Source organism: Equus przewalskii, chromosome 7 (genome assembly GCF_037783145.1).
Source record: "Equus przewalskii isolate Varuska chromosome 7, EquPr2, whole genome shotgun sequence".
Lineage (NCBI taxonomy): Eukaryota > Metazoa > Chordata > Mammalia > Perissodactyla > Equidae > Equus > Equus przewalskii.
The window spans coordinates 2,470,877-2,492,114 of NC_091837.1; the positions used below are offsets into that span (position 1 = coordinate 2,470,877).

Sequence of the window (21,238 nt, forward strand, 5' to 3'; positions counted from 1 at the left end):
TTCTAAATTCACCAAGTGAACAACTCCCAGTAACTTGAATCCTGATACTGACCAGGTCTGAGACAGGTTCTGTTGGGGTTTTTACATAAAACAATATTTATATATTACAAATGCTTTAAAAATATACGCAAAATAAATTTGAAAATATGCACCAAAATACGGGCAGAGCTTAATAAATGGTTATAAGGCAGTCCCCCTATTGACCACCACCAAGGTCATTGCCGTCCTCTGTGACATTTGTTCAGTCTTAGTTGTACAGGAGACTGCAAATTAGTACTTCCTGTGTCCCTATGTTACTGTCTCTCTAGGCATTTCATTGTGTGGAGTTCGTCAATGTCTCTGGAATGAATCATGAGAAGAATATTATTTATCGTATTATGTAAAGAATGACACTGAAATGAGTCTGACCGAGTTGGTGTGAACGTTATGCAGCATTTTAAATGCCCTTTTCCCTCAGCAGTGCTATCTGGGGCAGAAGGAACGGGCAGAGCAGCTGAGGGGATTTGGAATTAGAGAGGAGCAGGAGGAAGACAAAACTTCTCCAGTAATCTTTGCAATTTAACCACCACATTGGCGTTCTCACAGCGTGAAATCAAATATGATTTTATGTTCATTCCAGGATTGCTAGCACATCGTTTCATAAAATGTGCAGGGTTATTGTTTCCTTTCCCGTCATCTGTATTTGAGAGCCCCAACTCACCTCAGACAAAGGTCCATACTGAATTATTCTGTGTCTTCTATTAAACAAAGGATTCTTTGATACAGTGCAGAAAAATATGTACTTTGATGAGCACGAAATTTGAAGAGAAGGAGCATCTAAAACTTAAGAGGAAAAGGAAGAATTAGAAAAAATAATTGAATTATCTGAAAAACACAAATAATATCAGCTTTCATAAGTCACTGTAAAATATAGAAATAAATGACTAATGACATACTACTTATAAATAGCTACTAAAATTAGGACATTTTTAGAGCTAACGCATTTATTATATATTCCATCACGAATAAGTTGGGAGGCCATAGTAATGAGCCAGGACCCCTGACCTCTGCAGGGAGCCCTCACCCAACCCCAGAAACTGTCTCAGACACTCTCAAGGCATCATGGGTCAGAATCATTCCTTCCTATAGGGAAGGTGTGGAGCCAGTGGTGAATGGAGGGATTGGGAAGCTGGATATGGGAGAAGAACCCGGGGCTCAGGGGCCCTTCACAGAGCAGGAAAGTGCAGGGAGGAGCTCCCCCTGGTGGCTGTTGGGTGATGCTGCTTGACCCAGGTCAGAGCTTTCCCTGGGCTGTGCTGTTTACATCTGAAGGACCACGCTGATGCACACTGCCCACCATGGGCTAGAGGATCAATGAGTCCCGTTTCAGTGGGTCCAGTAACTTCATTTTCCTCTCCCGCAGTGTGTCAAGTCTCCACCGCTAGAAGCTCACAAGCTCTCTCTGCGCTTGGGGCGTCTGGCATGTGGCTCAGTGCGTCTTCATATCTGCTGTCCCCCAATTCTGTGTTCACCATCGCCCAGAGATTTCAGTCATCTAGTCTCAGCCCAGATGCCCCCTGGGGTCAAGGTGAATGTTTCTGCATATAACACGGATGGTACTTGCACCTATGCTCTGCTCAAGTGATACCGTTCCTGATGGTTTGGGTTTCATTATTTTCCTAGAATCGGAAAATGAAATTGCCCTACATCCTCTCTTCTTTTTCTCTCTCTCTATATGTAACATATAATATACAACATATATAAGATGCAACATGTAACACATAATATGCAATATGTAGCATTTCATACATTATAATGCATTTTACATACGAAGTTCTCTCCATATAATACATTACATATATTTATGTTTTTATATGTAATTTTATAATATGCATATTAGTTTAAAATAAATATAAATTCCTTACTTTATATGACTGTTTGATGTAGCTAATATATTTTTAATCAAGTTCTGTAGTTTTACTCAGTGTGAGGGCTGATAGAACAGGAACGTTACTACAATGGAACCTCCTCCCTATTTTAGGGCTCTTCTCCCATTGCTGTACTAAAAACTCTCATAGCCTGTGACTGTAATGTACTGGGCCCTAATCAAGATTTTTTTAAGAGCTCCATGGAATTATTGAGTGTTAGGTGTCTAGGATCTGAATCCAAAAGAACAGATGTTTATCCAGAACTTTCCCAACCAAGGAACCACAGGGAAGAGCAGGAGACGTTGTGGATTGACCTGAGGGAGGTGAGCACTGAATGAGATGGCATTGAATGTGGAGATCGCTGTGGGTGGTATTGATGGATACCTGTGCAGTATTGTCATCCAGTCCGTGAACATGGCTGCCCTTTCACTTATTTAAATTCGTTTTTTTCAGTAATGTTTGTATTTTTCAGTTTACAGCCTTTTCTATTTTATTATTTTTGATGCTTTTGGAAATGGAACTGCTTTCTTAATATCCTCTTAATCTTGTTCTTTGTTGTTAATTAGAAAACCAACTGATTTTTGTAGAGTATTACTACCCTTAAGTCCCGTAGGAGATACCAGATAGAACCCATTAGGGGTTATGATAGGAGTTGGTTTTCCTATCTTGAAACAGTAGGATAACAAGTATTGAGGCAGGTGGGAATATGAAAATGAAGCACTGCCATCCGTGAGCAGTACAATGAGTAACCCTGGATCCACCTCTAAAGGCATTGAGGAAAAGTAGGGATTTTCCTGAAGGTTTAGTGGAGGCCAGAGAATAGCTATCACAAAGTACACCTGAGAGCAAAGCTTCTTCAAAATCCCCTTCGAGTAGCTCTGTCTTCCTAGATTTCCATTCCTTTTGGCAGCTGCCCCAACTCTCTCTTCTCCCTCTCTGCTCGTTTTCCCCAGTCAAGCTCATTTCTCTCTGCATCTTTCTTCTCCAAACCCCCTCAGCTTGCATATCCACCCAGTGATAAATACCAAGCCCCACCTCGTGGTCATCCACTCCTCTGCAGCTTCTCAAGGTTGCCCCAGGACTCTGAAGCACCAGCATTCTTTCCATCTAGCATCACTTTGGAACGTGGTTAGTGACGTAACTCATCGGTGAACAACATGGGCTCTAAATTCTGACTTCATCTTCGCAAACCGGGTGACCTCAAACAAACGATATCCTTCCTCTGGAGCTGTTTTCCAATCTATAAAATAAGGATAATATAAGTACGTGGCCAGCATGATTGCCGTGAGTATTAAATGCGATGATGCCTGCAAAATACCGGTCTGTAGTGACTGTGCAGTAACTGTTAGCCATCAGTACTATTATTCATCTGCTGGAAAATTCTATGAGGTCAGTAGGGCAGTGGTTCCTGTTTTGATATGAACAAAGCAAGGACCCCAGTGGTGAATTGATTTGCTCAAGGTTGTACAAGACAGGCAGCCAAGCCAGAGGTCAAATCCCATCCCTTGAGTCCAGAGCCTTTGGATTTCTGCCCAATTTCTTGAGGTCAAGACCTGACAAGCAAGTGCTGGTGAATGGGGTCCCCCACAGCTTGGATGCTGTTTAAGAATTCTGAGGAGAGGCGATACCCCTTCCTGGCTTCAGTTTTCAGTGCCAACATTAAATTATGATGATGTATGACATGAGATTGTGTCCCCTGCTGGCCCCTGAAAGTTGCATTTCTTCTGAGGGCGACTACAGAGGATCCATTTTGCTGTTCTCAGTAGGTCTGGAGTGACCTACTCTAGTCCCTCTGCTTGGGACACAAAGCTCATTGCCCTCATGAGCCATTTCTCACAGCAGCCACTCAGGGACTTCCTACATACTTCTAGTTTGCCTGGATGGTGCCCCCCGTTGGGGTGTCATCACTTCATTAAAATACAGAATTAAAGTTTGTCACTGGACACCCAGCCAGCTGTCAGGATCCCCCCCTCCTCCTGCCAATGTCACACACTTGGTACTTCCCAGTATAGTGTGGTGTTTAGGGAATTCTGGAGTCAGACAGATATGAGTTCAAGGTCTAGGTGTGACACTAAATGTGGACTTGGTTCAATTTTTCAGCCTCTCTGAATCTCCATTTCTTCATCAGTAAAATGGGTATTTGGATAATGAAAAGCAGGCAGTTAATACTTCCTCGGACTCTGGTAGTTCATGAGACTGTGTCAGTGAGCTATGACTACACTAATGTCACATAACAGATAACCATAAACCTTAGGGGCACATGACAATCAGCAATCCACAGAAGAACAAATGTAAGTAGCCAACCCAAATGTGGACAGACTTCCCTGCATTAGTAAACAAAGCATGTCCAATTAAAGAAAACCCAAGATACCATTTTTCATCTATACTTAATGGGAACTCTTTAAAAGATAGACTTTACTTTTTAGAACAGTTTTGAGATTGATAGAAAATTTAAGAAAGACAGCACAGAGAGTTCCCATACACCTCTGTTCTGGTTTGCTATTACTAGCATCTTACCTCAATCGGGGATATTGGTTACAACAGATGAAATTATACAGGTTCATTGTTATTAACTAGATGTATGACTGTTGATGTTGACCTTGATCGCCTGGCTAAGGTAGTGCTTGTCCGTTTTCTCCACTGCAAAGTTACTGCCCCCTCTTTCCATACTGTGCACTTTAGGAAGGAATTCCATGCACAGGTCTCTCCCTGGTTGATGCCCCCTCAGCTCTCAGGATCAGGGCAGAAAAAGGAAGATGTGCACAGCTGACTCTCTCCCAGTTCAGGCCTCATCCTGATGCAGTACCACGTGACCTATATAGTGAGGGGTATGTCTTCAATAGCAAATATTTACTGAATACCTACCTGGTGTTGAGTCTGGTGGTTGGCAGTGGAATGCCAGGCTGTGCTAGACAGCCTCATCCCTGCTCAGGGAGCTTGCCCTGAAGTAGGAACATTAGGGTGGGAGGCAGACATGGGGCCATCCTTCCCCAACTTCACCACTGGAGACAGGGAGGCCAGAGAGGACACTGCTGCACTCATGGGTCTGTGATGGGATGAGCGTTGGTGGGATGATAGGAGAGCAGGGAATCAGAGGCAACACGAGAGCTGAGGGCACCTGGGAATGACGTGAAGAGTCCTCGGGTTTAGGCGAAGATGTAGAAAAGTCCATGAAATGATATAAACAGAGGAAGATGGAGATAAACAACATGACCTGGGAGAAGTGAACTACCAGGGAAATGAGATTAGAATTCAGGAATTACGAGACCCTGGCAGGGCAAGTGCCTTAGGAATCCCAGAAGATGTGCTTTGGTTTGTCAGGTGGAGGGGCTTGGTCATCGGTTGAATGTGATCTACTGAGGCTGCTGGAAAGGAAGACAGGGAGAGGCCACATGTCAGCAGGGTGAGAAGTGAAGGGTGGGTGAGAGAGTTGACAGAGGGAGGACAGATTCCCCTCCAGGAAACCTTGCATGGGAAGTGTAAGATGGAGGAGTCCAAATCTGGATGTCCTTCACTGTGTGTCATAAAAATAGAATAATGTTAATTTGTAGATTTTTGTCACAGGAGAAGATAAATTCAAAGCTTATAGATTGATTACCCTTTAAAACATTAACTGTTTATGTCCAACAAAGAAAATTTGCTTCTTTGGCCCCAGCTTGGTGCCATAAAAGTACTATACTCAAAAACATTCTTTACCACCTTACTGGTCTCCTCAGTAAGATGAGTTGAATAACATTTGGACTCAAGTTTAGACTCTAGTGTGTGAGATTCATGTGTTTAACTTTGTGAAAATTGGTCTCTGACACGTTGGGAGCTTATTTCCTGAGATGTCTGAGAGGATCCTTCCATCTAATCTACTGACCCTGTGGTGACTGAGGACTGGAATCTTCAAGCTCAGGAATTACTGTTCTTGAGTCCTGAGGTGATTCCCAGGAGCTACGAAAACTTTCCTTTTCTGACCCTGTATTTTTCTAGAAATTCACCACCCCCACACACTTTTTTGTTACAAGGGGCTGAAAATGATTTCGGGGGCATTAGCTGACTGGTGTCTACGTGATGAGAACATAACGGAGGTAGTAGAATTTCAGGAAAGAATGACTCTCAACCTGAGGACATTGCATGGCATTATTGGATAGAGACAGAACATTCCAGAAGGACACTGACCAGGAAAGTCTAAGTTGGGGGAAAACCAGGCAAGTTCAATTTGGGCTCTCAATATTTGGCTCTTTTTCCTAGAGGGGCAGAGTCACAGCAGACTCAGAATCAAGCTGACTCTGATCTCACTCCCAGTGACCTGGACCCTGTGAGGTGCAGACTCTCAGTGATGACACAGAGGTGACTGTGGAGCAGATGCTATGCTTTGGGAGCTGAAGGGACCTCCACATGGAGTATGTGGACAGAGGTACTGGTTCCTCTGCTGGCCCCTGAGTCTGGCCCCCACCTCAGAGTGAGAAGTGGGGAGAGGAGCCCAGGTCAGGTGTGAAATTGGCCAACATTGAGGTTTCCTGAAACTTCTTTTCCATCTTACTACCTCTGGGAAGAGGAGTCCATCATGAGGGTTTTTTTTTTTTTTTCTGCTTTCTACCTCTCATGAGACTACCTGAGTTTCAGAGCAATACCTCATGGATGGCCGTGAGTGTGTCTTGGCCTGGAGTTGATCTCTTACAGGGATATCAGAAAAGTCAGGGAGCCAAGCTGAAGCTTTCTGAGATGGGAACAGCCTGGCTCCTGTCCTATGCCCAGATCCCAGTGTCCCCAGTACATGTCCCCAGCTGAACTTGTGACAAGGGTGGAGGGAAGCGAGAGGGACTGCAGGGGACCTATTTGCTGAAATTTCCATCATTTTCATCTTCTGTTTGGACCCCAAAATTCCCAGTCATGTGATCAACCTATGATTGATCCCCTCTCTTATTGGACAGGTCCAGTGTTGCCCAAAAATATCAAGCAATCCCCTCCCTGCTCAGCATGGTGGAGTCAGGGGAGATGGTGTGAGTGACCTGGTTCAGTCCTGTGAAAGCTGGATTCCTGATCAGTGGACCAGGGAGGGCAAGTCTCTCTCACTCTGGAGGTTTGTTGTGAGGATGTGATGCCTGGGACTGCAGAGGCAAGTTTGCTCCCTGTGGGAAAACAGCCTGGAGAGTCAGGTGTCATGGAGGAGGGAGAGACAGTCACAGAGCATCAGGCAGCATCCATCAGCCCTGCGTAGAGTTACTTCTTCTGAACTGCGGTCATTTGGATGTGTGATACCACAGCCCACACTCTGTAGCCCACCCTGGACTTACTGCATCTAAGGAAGGACCACAGTGTCCCTCTGTTCATCCTTCCTCTGAGAGAATTTTCCAGATCAAAAGCTATTAAGCACCCAGCCTATGAGCCTCTGCAGGACGAGGTTCTCTCCCGCATGATGGTGGGCCCTGTGCCTGGCTCTGTGCAGCTTCCCACTCACTTTAGCTCATATGTGTTTAACAAATGAAGGGACCGACTGAACTTCTGGAAAGTCGTAATTTCTGAATGAACTTAATAACTAATGAGAGCAAGAAATACATATATTAGAAAAGTCCTCTCACTATTTTCTTTTTTATTCTACTGTGAAGCATTGCCTACGTCCTTCTTCCTTCTCATCACTGCAGTTGGGGCTGCCTTTCTGTAGGTGCATTCCGTCACATTTAACTTCTTTTCTTCAGATTTTCCTTTATTTCTCCTACTAGACTGTTTCTCCTGGGACAGGATGACCCCATCCTAACACCTGCTTCCCAGAACAGCCTTCCTTGTCCCCACAGGGGATGACTGGGATCAGGATGTGTGGGCTATCTGCCAGTTGGATCCCGTTGATTGATGGTGCCTGTATTCAGAAATCTCTGCCCACCCCAGGATTTCTTGGTGCTATTGTTTGCTAGTTAGTGACTTTGCTGAACCAACTGTCTAAACTCTGTATTCTTTGCCATGTGTGGATACTGTAGTCTCTGCTCAGTTCCGTTAGTGGTCTGCTAGTGAAAGGGAAAGCCGTTTAGAAACCATTGTGCGCTGATGACCAGCAGTCAAAGCCCATGTTGGAGTCAAGCCAGCGTCCTCATCCTCTAGCTGCCTAGTGATGCTCCCTGCTCCTTGCTCCCCTCTGTGCACCTGGAAACCTGAAAGTCACGCATGATAGCTGGAAAAACTCTGAGAATGATGATAAACCATGTAATTTAATTATCACCCTCTCTGGGAACCACAGGCAAGGATTTAGGGTGCTTCAATAGAGCATGGTTGCTGTTCTGAATTGTCTCCTCTGATGAGATTTACTATTTATTATGGAAGCCTCTTTCCTATATTTGTCACAGCCTCTGTCTTGGCATGTAGGAAGGGAATATAGTAAAAATAATCAATAGAATAAGTTATCACATTTTAATTACTCTTTACTTATTTCCTGAGGGAAATGATAAAAACTTATTGATACACATTCAGAGTAATGAGATGCCGTAAAGAAAACCCCAGAGGGGCTGCTCCGTGGCCTGGTGGTTGGGTTCGCGCGCTCTGCTTCAGCGGCCCAGGGTTTTGCCGGTCCGGGTCTTGAGCGCGAAAGTGACACCGCTCTTCAGGCCGTGCTGGGGCGGCATCCCACATGCCGCAGCTGGAAGGACCCACAACTAAAAATACACAACTATGTACCGGGAGGCTTTGGGAGAAAAAGGAACAAATAAAATCTTTAAAAAAGAAAGAAAGAAAGAAATCCTCAGAGACTACTTGGAAATGATGGTCATCATCAGTAAACCGCAGAAGAGGTCAAAGAAACCTGCAAGGTCTTTCGAGGCTAAACGTGCGTCTTTAGGAAATTTGAGAACAAGTTCACTTTCCTTTCATCTTCTCCCTCCTCCTCTTCTTCCTCTCTTTCTTTTTCTTCTTTAGAGATTGGGGGCTAAGAAAAGAATCTCAGGGCTGCTTATCATCACTAATGAAACGGACAAGAAAGTAGCTGGTTTTGCTTAATTCCTTCCACTGTAAGGATATTCTGGTCCTCTGAACGGTGATATAAAATATAAAGAGAGAGCACAACACCCCCCTCCCTCTGCTCCCCGGCGTTTGCACACACTGTTCTCTCTGCCTGAGACCCGCTTCCCCCAGGTCTTCCCTGGGCCCATGGAAAGCTCAGACTGTGGGTCTCTACTTACGTGTCACTCCCTGAACCCCGAGTCCAGTTCTGAGCTCTCATGATAGCCTGGGTTGGTTAGTGGCGTCGTTCCTCTCAGATCCACTTCCTGTCCTTCCCTGGATCTACTGTGCTTCAAGGATCTCACTCTTGAAACTTATATTTTCCTTTTGCCTTTTTTTTTTTTTAAAGATTTCTTTCTTTCTTTTTTCTCCCCAAAGCCCCCTGGTACATAGTTGCATATTCATTCATTCAAGGCCCCCTGGTACATAGTTGTATATTCTTCATTGTGGGCCCTTCTAGTTGTGGCATGTGGGATGCTGCCTCAGCGTGGTTTGATGAGCAGTGCCATGTCCGCGCCCAGGATTCAAACCAACGAGACACTGGGCCACCTGCAGCGGAGCACGCAAACTTAACCACGGGGCCAGCCCCTCCTTTTGCCTTTTTTAAAAGCCTCCCAGTTGGCTTTGACAGATAGGGGCTCCAGTGGAGGCTTGAAGGAGGAAACAGGGTGTTTCTCCTCCTCTCTCTGCTCTGGGAAATGTTTCTGCCAGTGAGCGTGTCTCCTACAAGATCGCAGTTCTCATCCGCTGGCCCCAGCACGGGCTCTTACAATTCCCCTGCTCCGCGGGTCCCTCCCACTCTAGGGGAAGAGCAGCTTCCTGCTGTGGCTCAGCTTTGCTGCCTCACAGGCCTGCTTTTGCCCCCTCAGCCCTTCTACCACCTTTGTGACCAGTTCCCCACGTTCAAATCCGTTTCTCGAATTGGTTTTCATGTCACTCGTTTTGCTGGCAGAACTCTGACTGGTACTTATGTTGTGACACCTCTCTCACTTTTACATAGTTATTTAATCTGTTCTCAGCTCCTCTAAATTGCAGAAAGAGAGAATTGTGTTGGTCATTTCTTGGTTGTATTTCCAGTCCCCAGCACGGACCAGTCCATATCTGCTAAAAGAAGGAAGGAAGGAATTTTGAATTTATTACCCTTTTTATGTTAACTTTTATCCACTGGGTTGATAATTGAGAACAAAGACCCAGTGCTCTCTAGGTGAGACTTTGCATAAAGCACAAGGTCATAGATTGTATTTCCTGGTGGACATATAGTCTGGTTATTTGTGACTTTTCTATGCTTTTGTTGATTTACAAATGACGATATAATTGGAGTGACTTTAATTTTGCGGAGTTGATACCTTTTTACATTATCTTTGTTCTTCAATGTTTCATTTTGAAAAATTTTAACACCTCGAAAAGTATAATAAATGGTGCCATGAATATACGCTTCACCTATACTTATCAGCACCCAACTAATTTTTCTCCATCTATGCCCGAAAGTTAGAGACTTCAGCATATTCTAAAGCCCAGCCTTCCCCTGCTACAGTCCCTCAAACTTGTCTGAAAAATGGGCTGCACTGGCCACCAACAGGCGTGTGGAGTTTAGCCTGTGGCATCTTCCCGGCCTTGGACATCTTCTCTGCTGTAGTAACTTCTCTCCCTGATGACCCTTCGTATTCGTATCTGCAGCTGGGAACGCTCTTCTGAGCACAGACACTTGGGTCCTCCCAGCACTTGGCTTCGTCCTCTGATGTCTAAGGGACCCTGTAAGCTAACTCTCAGAGACCCGTTCTGATTTCCTGTCCAAAGCTCTCCTCTGCCCCTCCTCCCTCTCTCACCGAAGGACACCGCCCCTCACGTGGGGCTCCTGTCCCCACCCTGACTCCTCTCTGTTCTCACACTCACAGGCATCAGCAAATCTGAGGGCCTCTGCCTGCAGGGCAGGTCCTGGCTCCCACCCAATCTCTCCATCTCCACCTCCACTGCTCCCGAGGGTCTAGCCTTCACCATCCACAGCCTCAAGTCCCTGCCATGGTGTCCCACAGGTATCCCTGCCTTCCCCTTTCCCCCATGGCAGCTTCTGTCATTGTAAAAGGAAACCAGACTATTCATGGTGGATACATCTGCCTCCAACTTCTGACCCCTCATGGCCTTGACCCCCTTCTCTCTGGCTTCACTCACTGCCTTCGGGCCACTCTGGCCTCCACTCGGCTCTTACACTCACCCTGCTCATGCCGCCTTCAGAGCCATCACCGGCTCTGCCCGCTCAGCCCACAGAGCTCTTCCCCAGGGCTCCTCCCTGTGCAGGTGACCACTCCCACCAAGAGTGTGTGTCTAGCATGCGTGCCCCCGTTCCCACACCCATCACCCCTCACCCTGCCTTGTTCATGCTTCTCCAGAACAATGATTATCACCTCATATGCACTGTCTTCTACTCAATTTTATCCTTTAGGATCTGCCTGTCCTTCCTACAATATCAGCTACACAAGGGCGGTCTCTCATTCCAGTCTTCATTGCTCTCATTCCAAATCAAGCACAGGGTTTTTCTATGGTTCTGGTTATTTTTTAATCAATTTAGAGGAGACCAAATTCTGGTTCTGGTTCTGGTGATGCTGGCTCTGTCATTCATCTCATGCGACCCAGGTTATTTGCTGCACCTGCCGCTTGCATCTCTCCTTCCACTATAATCACCCCCAGTGGTGCTCACGGCCTAAGCAGGGCACATTATCTTTGATTAGAACTACGCATTATGGAGACCGCACTTCATCATATGGGAGAGAAACCCCTGAGACTTCCCTCAGCTTCCACTGCGGAGTGTCAGCTGGGGAGTAGAGAGGGCCCAGGGCAGCGATGCGGAGGTTCCCTCAAACGCCAAAGGTGATTTCTTCTTGTTCAGTAAAGTCTCTCTCAGTCTTCCTCCAGTGAAAGGACAAATTTCCACCTAATTTATCAATTTTGTCTTGAAAATTATTCAGCTATTATTATATCAGAATACCAATACCAAGTAATACAAACTTCTCTCCAACTATAAAATTTGACTCTACCCCAAAAGACGCCAATCATCCTTTTCTTCTTTTAATGACTGCACACTTAGTCAAAACAGCTGCTTTTACTTATGATTTATGACTGTTGTTTAATCATACTGATGTTGTTTATTTAAAGTTTTTATTGCTCAACTGCATATATTTACAACTTTCAATGCGGTATTGAAACAGGCAACATTGATAATTCACGGAAGTTCAATATATAAATAATATTTACACAATATTGTCTAGAGAAAGGTAGTTTGATGAAGATTCACTTTAAGTACAAGATGAGTCTCTTAAGAACTGTGGAGTGAGGGGTGACCCAAACAGTATGTGAAGAGAAAGAAAGCCTCACCTTTCTTGGTGTGTTCTAGGAATTCCAAGTCTTCAGATTGGGAGGAAGTGAAGATGAAGGAGCCATCCTTTGTGACCAGCATGCGAAGGCAGAGGATCTCCAGCCCAGGGAAGGGGCTCCCCTGCACCCACAGGCCTGAGTCACGCTCAGATGGAGGTCAAGCTGGGTGGAGGCTGCCTGGTGTCTTGGGCGACGTGAGCGGAGGAGGAGAGAAGAGCTCTGCTTTAAGACCCAGGCCCACTCCTGAGGAAGGGACCATAAGGCCTTGGTTCTTGGCCTCCTGGCAGCTTTGGGACAGCTCCTCGTGACGTCTTGAGTCTCACAACCTCTTCTAAGAACTCGAGCACTTGCAGCAGCTCTGCCGTCTCCTCTTCTTGTTCAACCATTTGGCTCTCTCTCCCTTCAGTTCCTGAGCCAGGCCACTTAATTCCTCCTTCAGCATTGCGTTGGTCCTCTTCACCTTTCTGTGAGTGTCTGTGAGGCTGGCTATAGTCAGTGACTCTTTCTCCAGCCTGGCGATCTCTAAAGATGATTGCATCCCCAGATACTCCTTTGAGCAGCGCCAAGCTTGTCAACGAGCTGGCATTTCTCCTCAATCCCTGCAGCCACTGCTTCTGCCAGCCGCTGTTCACATTGTACATAAAGTTGACTTCTAACAGACTGAACCAGTCTGAATATAAATAAGATGCCCACCAGTAAACTGAGGGCAGGTGGGCACATCACTGTCTCCCACTGGAGGCTGTGGAAAGTGAGTCATGGACTCAGGATATCGGGCAGCATCTCCACCACCACCTCGCCCAGCTTGCCAAGGATCATCCCCAAGCCAAGCTGCACAGAGGACAGCAGCCCCTCCATGGCACTGACCCACCGCAGGGCTCTGCCCAGTCACCACAGATCCACCAGCCACAGCACACTCCAGGGAACACCCCGACATTCTGCCTGGAACCCAACCAGCAACTGACAGTCTGGAAAGGTCAGTTATATGGTGGGTGTTGGGGGAGATTTGTAAATAAATGATGCTCATCTCCATTACTGTTTAATGTTCCTTCTAAATTCCCTCTTTCTTCTTTGTTTGTATTTATATAAAGTTAAAACATAATGAAATGTGTCTACATTAAGTGTATGACTTGACACATCTTTAAAACCATATACCCCCTACAGCATTCAAGAACCCTTTCAATAAATGAATCACATCTGTTAGCACAGAAAATACCTCCCTGTACCTTTTCAACCAATCCCACCCTCTCCCATCATCCATAGCCTCTGTTGTGCTTTGTGGAAACGTACATCACTTTTGCAGGTCTTGAACTTCACATAAGTGAAATAAATGAGAATGTACACTTTGTTGTCGCACACTTTTATTCAAAATAATGTCTTTGAGGACTATCCAAGTTTTTGTGTCGATATAAGTTCACTCTGTGCTTATTGGTAAATGAGGCATTGTACAAATATATCAAAAAGATTAATCAATTCTCCTTTTAGTGGACATTTTGAGTTGCTTTCAGTTTAATGTCTTTTGAATAAATATATTGTGAATATTTATCCCTATGCCCTTTTTATAAATATGTGTTTCCATTTGCCCTTGATGAACACTTGGGAGAAGAAATATCAAGTAAGTGTATGTTAAATTTCTTATTTGGAGAAAACATTGAGGTGTAATTTATATGTCCTGACATTCACTTATAAGTGTAGAATTCATTGGTTTCTGTAATTGTACAGAATTCCACAGTGATCACACAATTCACTTTTAGAACGTTTCCATCACCCCGAAAGATTCCTCCCACTTTACACTATTGGGTGCATTTGACACCGTTGGTCCCTCTTTTCTTGAAATGCTTCTATCACCTACCTGACAACTCCTCACACGCCAGTACATGTTTTCTTTCTGTGCTCACTGGCCTTTCCTTGTCTGTCTCTATTGCTGATTTCCATTTTCTCCCATATTTCTCAGCATTAGTTTTAACTCAAAACTGAATTCTTGGAGCAATATCAGCAAGATGGTTGAGTAAGAGTTTCCAGCAGTCATCCCTTTGCAGAAACAGCAATCTGATGAATGATCCACTCACGAAAATGCCTTCACAAGAGCCAAGGATTCTGGGTGAGAGATTAAAGCACCTAGGCGGAGCAAACGAATAAGGAAAGACTCACTCAAGAGGGTAGAGAGAACAGTTTCTATTACTCTGCTCCCCGCCCCCAGCCTGAGCAGCCCAGCCTAGGGAGACATACTCTCCCAGGGAAGGAGAATGAACTGAGCACCCAAATTTAACAGACCTCAGTACCAGGCTCACCCCAGTGAACCCCAGAGACAGGCTGGCCCCCACAGCCCTAGGCACCTGTAGACCCCGCCTCCAGATTCGCCGCAGCGCCAAGATAGACCCTGCATTCCCAGGCTTCTGGTCTGACCCAGTGCCTGGCCTGCCCCTATAGACCCAGGCTCCAGATGTGCTCCCACAGTCTTAGACACAGGCACCCCAAACAGTGAAATCTGGTCCCTATCACCCCAGGCTCCAGTAGAACTAGGCTCCTGGCCTACTCCAGTGGACAAAAGGTCCAAGCCTGCCCCAGCAGAACCCAACATCAGACTGGCCTTATGGATCCAGGCTCTATAACTCTCCACAAGTACTCAGGCTCTAAGCCCACCTCTGCACAAGGATGGCCTTAGGAACGCAGGATCCATGCCTGCCCCCTTGGGTCCAGGCTTCAGACCCAATGCTGCATTCCCACCTTTCAGTTCTGCCTCCATTAACCCAGGACCCAGACCTGCCCACAATGGACCCTGGCACCATGCCAGGCCCCACAGTCTCAGGTCCAGGACCACCCCTGTAAACCCAGGTGTCAGGTACACCCCAGTGCCAGGTGAGCTCCTGTGAACTCTGGCTCAAGTCCCACAGCAGCATGAGGTTGGCCCCCTGACCCAGAATCCAGGATGCCTCCACATACCCAGTCACCAGTCCCGCTGCAGTTGTCCCTGGTGCCTAGTCAGTTCTTGCTAATCCAAGACCCGGGTCCACCCAAGTAGACACAGGCCCCAGGCCCCAGGCCCAACACTGTGGGCTTGGGTACCTGGCCTGCTCCAGTGCACCCGGGCTCCAGACCTGCTCTTGTGAACTTAGGCACCACTTTGGCCCCCAGGGCACTAAACTTTTTACTGTCTCTATCATTTGGCCTTCCCAGAAGGTTACATCGTTGCAATCAAAGAATGTGTGGCTTTGGCAGACTGGCTTCTTTCACTTAGTAATTTACATTTAAGGTTCCTTCATATTTTCCATAGTTTTAAAGCTCATTTTTTAATTCTCTGGAAAATATTTCACTCCGCCAAATTTGTTTATACGTTTATCTGTAGAAGAAAATCTTGGATGGTTCCAGTTTTTGGTGATTATTAATAAATCTGCCATCAACATTCATGTGCAGATGTCTGTGTGGACATAATTTTTCAACTCTACTGAGTAAACACCTAGGCACAAGCTGCCTGTGTGTATTGCAAACTGTGTTTTGTTTTAGAAGAACTTGGTAGAATTCAACAGTGAAACCATCTGGGTCTGGCACTTTATTTCTTTGAGGGTTATTAATTACTGATTCAATTTCCTTAATTAATCTAAATATAGATACAGATATTCTATTTCTCTTTGGGTGAGTTTTGGTAGTTTCTGCCTTTGAAGGAATTGGTTCATTTTTACTAAGCTATGAAATTTGTGGGCATAGACTTCTTCAAAATAGCCCTTTATTATGCTTTTAATGCATGTGGGCTCATTACTGATGACCCCTCTTTCATTGATGATGTTAGTAATTGGTATAAGCTCCTTCTCTCTCCTCTTTTTTATCTCGGTAGCTTGGCTGAATGTTGATCAATTTTATTGCTCTTTTCAAAGAACCAGTTTTTGGTTTCATCAGTTTTCCTTGATGATTATCTCTTTTTAATTTCATTGATACTTATAATAATTTTTATTACTTGTTTTATCTGTTTACCTTACATTCTATGAATCAATTTCTCTATTTTACTATGGTAGAAGCTTAAACTATTAATTTTGATTCTTAATTTTCATTATATAGCTTTCAATGTTGTAAATTTCTCTGTAAGCACTATTTTCACTGAATCCTGCACACCTTGACATGCTGTATTCTCATTTCATCTCGTTCAAAATATTTTAAAATTTTCTTTGGATTATATGTTACAGAGAAGTATGTTGTTGTATCTCTAAATATTTGGGCATTTTCCAGCTATCTGTCTATAGTTGATTTCCAGTATAATACTTGTCTGAAAGTATTCTATTCTTTTATATTTGTTGAGGTGTGTTTTGTGGTCCAGAAAGTGGTCTACCTTGATGAATATTCCGTGTGAATTTAAGAAGAATGTGTATTCTACTCTTGCTTGCTGAAGTACTCTATATGATAAACAAATGGCAAGCAGTAGGAGATTTTGGAGTATATGAGGAGCCATTTTGTATAAAACTACTTTGGCCTCACCTTGTTTTTCCAAAAGGGCCTGACCTGGCCATTGAGCATGCATTGTCTATCGGCTTGAAGCATTTCACTGTGTCCCAAAGACGAGAACAAATGGCTTTAGCATAAAGATGCAACTTCCCCCACATTGGCATTTCCTTAAGGATAAGCATCTCTCCCTAGGCTAGGAATCAATTGCTGCACCCACCCTGTGACCACCCAGCTTCAGACAACAGACCTGCTACCTGCTGCGTCCATTGAGACAGCAGACCTACAACCTGCTGTGTGAATCACTGTGCTGTGCTGGCTAGGCAATCTCATGACTGTTGTAAAGGGGATACTCCTATCATATGTGATGTATGCTCTTTGTTCCAAGATGGTACATGACCACTCTGTCACCCCACTTCCTTGGTGCTCTTCGTACCTGGGGAATTAAGGCCTGGGCTGGGCTAGTCCTCAGATCTGGCTCACAATAAACTCATGCTTATTTTGACTTACAGATTGGTTATGGATTATTTGTGTCAACATACAAATGCCAATTGGATCCAGTTGATTGACAGTGCTCATATTCAGAATCACTACCCACCCCAGGATTTCTTGGTGCTATTGTTTGCTAGTTAGTGAGTTTTCTGAACAAACTGTCTAAACTCTGTATTCTTTGTCATGTGTGGGTACTGTATTCTCTGCTCAGCTCCATTAGTGGTCTTCTTTGAGTGGATAGAAATTTCATGAACAACCTGGGATCAACAGGTCTTGCAATCTCTGTCAAGGGACGCAGTGAACATGTTCAGTCAGGCAGTTGAAAACTCCACCAGAACCTTCATTTTCTGCTTGTGCAGAGCACCAAGTTCAGCCAGAGGAGAGATCTCAGGATCTTCTCAGGTCTTTCCTAAGCATCTGACAGCGCTGTCAGTACTCGGCCCTGCATCTGTACACGGCCTTCTAAATATGCCGAGATTTGACAAAGAGATTCAAAGCCCGATGAATATTTCCTTTCCTTTTCGGCTTCTTGGTTAGTCTGTCTACTCTCTTACCCATTACCTCAGGCAACAGTGAAGAAATAAAACTGCTGGTAGCTGTCTTTGCCAAATGTGCCCAGAGAAAAAGCTTTTTGCTCTGCACAAGCTCCCAGTGAGGTCAAAAGGGACATCCAAGCGTGTGGGGTCTCCCATGGATCCACTGGACAGATAAGACAGTGATCATCATTTGGGGATGGGGCTGTGTGGTTTCCTGAGCCTGGTTCTGCTCCCTCTTGGGCTGCAAGGTTACTGGTTCTCAATGTGAAGGTTGGCTCTTAGTTCAAGGTCACTGTGGAATGCGGAGCAGGGGATGGCATTCAGGCAGGGAAAACTCCACTCAGCTCCCCCTTCGTGCTGAGCTTCAGCCACTCTGCTTGAATCCATGTTCCCTGAATTGCCACAAAGTTTTGTTTCTCAGTCTTCCTCCAAAGGCTTTGGGGAGTCTTTTGTTTGCCCCACTGTTACTCCTTCTGTCTGCTGGCAATATTGTACTTGCCCTTAAGTACTTATTTATCCTTAAGTATCATAGGCAAACCCCCTGCAGAGAGCTGCCTGAGCACTGGGAGAGATCGGGACAAGGTGAAGAAAGGCAAGTCCTTTAAGATTTGTGATTTTGTTTCACTTGTTGAAAGACATTTGATTATTATTGTCCCTTTCCGTGTACTTGGGTTTCTGGATGAGATGACAGCTCAGAAGCAGAGAAGCTGGAGACAAGACACCCCCCCTTCCTGTGAGGGCCAGGAGATCCCTGCTGACAGCACCAAGGCCATGCTGGAGGGCTCTAGGGAGCCCCCACACTAGTCACAGACCACAGGGCCCATGCTGTCATGGGTGGGGATGGGAGGGTGCCGGCTGCCCTAGGTAGAGGGACCCCACCCACCCACTGGGCTAGGGGTTTCCTCTCTGAGAAGCCCCTTCCTCCTGTCAGAGGCCTAGCCCTGGGGAAAGAAGTTAGAAACCTACTTAGGGAGACAGGCACAAGGATGGGACCCCGGGGAATGAAGAGCAAGCAGGCAAGGACAGAAAGGAGGAGGAGGGCCAGGGTGCAGGGCCACCCCCCTCGTATGGAGCAGAGACTCTACGTGGCAATAAGAGGAGAGGGCACGGCTACTTAGAGAAGGAGGTGGTGGTTTTGGAGAACTTCAGTGATACTCTGGATGGTGAGCTCCCAGCCCAGAGTTCGTGGAACCAGATGAGCTGGCCTCCCTGCCCAGAGGGCCCTGTGGAGGCAGCTTCTGGACCAATGGGGTGCAGCTGCTGAGGAGGACGGCAGAGGGCACCATCTGCTGGTGCTGCCCTGAGATGTAGAGCTGCTTCAGGGGTTGGCAGAGGGCTGTCCTGGCTTGGGAGAGCAGTCATGGGAGTCTGCATGTATTAAGGCTGGTAGCCCTTGGGTACCCAATGGGTCCCCATGTAACCAAGGGCATCAGGCTGTGGAGGAGGGGAGGTGACCGGGAAGCTCCGAGGGGCTTGGGAGATCACATTCTGATATTCCTGCATAGGAGTGGGTTGGTAGGGTGAGTAAGCTGGACTTGTGGTGGGCCCAAGGGGCCGCTTGCATGCCAGTGGCCCGTGCTGGCTACATGTAGGTGCTCACCATGCTGGATCCCGGAGCGCTGGAGGCCAGGATTGGCTGGTTCATGTACACAGAGTGAACAAGGGAGCGGAACCCCAAGCCTGCTGGGCTTAAGGTGCTGGGAAGCTGATTGGGCCTGAGAGCTGGTACAGCAGGCCCCCAGCCACGAGCATGACCAGGAGCTGGGTGTAGGGCAGGGAGAAGGCAGGCACCTGGGCCCACATCTGGATGGTCTGCTTCTGCCGTTCCAGCTGCATCTGCCACTCCTTCTCTTGCCTCTGCACCTCCAGGTACTCCTGCTTCTTCTGTCACATGATCCCCAGCTTCCAGGCCAGCTGGATCTGGTGCTCAGTCCCTCAGGGCATCACCAGACTCTACAGGTCAAAATGCACAACCACAATTATTTGGAGAATCAGGTCCTTTCTGCTCCCTACTGTCGCAGTTATCTGTCCCAGAAATGCCGTCTGTTTTCCTCAAGGCTAACACAAGGCTGGGGAGCAGGAGATGGGGCCACATTAAGACACCACAAAACTCCCTCTCTGAGATTCATCTTGTTTTTCCCCGTTAAAAATTCCCCTGGTTGCTCTGAGATTTGGGAAGTTTCAAGAGTTCTGAAATGTCTGATTCTGACCATTTGAAGGTCTATCCATTGCTCTTGGTGAGGGAAAGAGCCGTAATTTCCCCATTCCACCGTGTGCACTGTCACCACTCTGCCCCTTGCAGTCTCCCCTGCCTTAAATCTCAGAGGCTGTGAAGGACCTTCCCTATTGTCCCTGCTCTCATCTTCCTCGGGGGGGGGGGGGTTATATTTTCTGACTCGGGGGCTTTGTCTTTTTGCAGTAACTGAAGAGCAATTTAATGAGCCTTTGCTGGCTTCCCTCTTCTCTTTGCCACAGTTTTCCTCCATCTCCTTTGCTGGTCACAAAGCCTGCTGGGGTGGGAAGGAGCATGAGGACTCCTGGGCGTGGACTTTTGATCATCCTCACGTTGGTTTTCACATTTCAGCACTCGCCACCTTGAAGACGTCCTTACAGTGCGGTTGTCATGTCACTTTAGCTTCCCCTTCATGTGTGCGTCATATCATTTGGGGTGAGAATATTGGAAGATCCAAGTCTTTGGATCGGTCACTTCCCATCCTAGAGCTACTTTCCATGAACAGATCATAAGAATGTGTGCGGGGAGGTGTTCGCTTAAGAGCCAGAACCCACAATTTTAAGCCTATATTTTGAGAATTGAATTATACATTTATAAAATCATTAATTATATGTTAATACCCACAGATGAAGAGAGGAGTTACATAATTTGATAATTAAATTCATAAGGACAAATACGTTTTCTTAAACCTAAAATTTTGATAATTTTTTTTATTTATCTACTTCAGGGCATATTTTACTTGATTTGTCCTAGAAATGTTTGGTGATACAGAAATGGTAGGATGTACGATGGTGGTCTTTTAAATCCATAAGGGAACCTCACAGTTTCTCAGTACATCCACTCTGTTCCTTTTCAACCTGAAACGCTCACTATTGGCTGTTTTGGGGGCAAGTCATTTCTGTTTATGTGTCTTGTGTTCAAAGACAGAGAATGACATGTGGATCCGCGATTCAGTTGTGAAATGAAATATTGACTCTGCGAGCAGCAGGGGGGCCCACAGCATGGACTCTGCCTTCTCACTGAGAGTTCTGTGATGCTGGGATGCGCTGTCAACCGTTCTGTGCTGATTCGTATCCTGTCCCTGGTCCTGACGGCCACTTTGTGCTGAGTGTATCAAAGCACAGAGCAGTAGAAACGTTCTTCAATTTGTTTGAAAAGTTCTTCAGATGGGGAATCTTCACGGTTGCTACAGAGGTAGGTTCAGTTGGCCCGTTGAATGCTGTCCCTTCAAATGGGCCTGTTAATATTTCTCAGAATATTATCTCATCATTTTACTTTTCCCTTCTGCCTTTTGTCATGGG

General features: G+C 46.0%; 1 protein-coding gene and 1 long non-coding RNA gene across 2 annotated transcripts in view; one reads left to right on the forward strand and one right to left on the reverse strand.

The window, feature by feature from the left end:
* Positions 1 to 43: 43 nt before the first annotated feature.
* On the reverse strand, positions 44 to 5,986 carry LOC139084643 (uncharacterized). The gene is made up of 3 exons (XR_011542170.1): positions 4,773 to 5,986; positions 2,933 to 3,147; positions 44 to 822 (listed from the first exon to the last, which is right to left on the reverse strand). It is a non-coding gene; the product is annotated as an uncharacterized lncRNA (long non-coding RNA).
* A 6,279-nt stretch (positions 5,987 to 12,265) lies between these two features.
* The window catches only part of LOC103560317 (sodium/glucose cotransporter 1-like), a 99,474-nt gene continuing 90,501 nt past the window's right edge, over positions 12,266 to 21,238 (forward strand). Inside the window, exon 1 of the mRNA XM_070628163.1 lies at positions 12,266 to 13,221. The gene's annotated coding sequence lies outside the window, so the exon portion shown is untranslated. The remainder of the gene's footprint in view (positions 13,222 to 21,238) is intronic.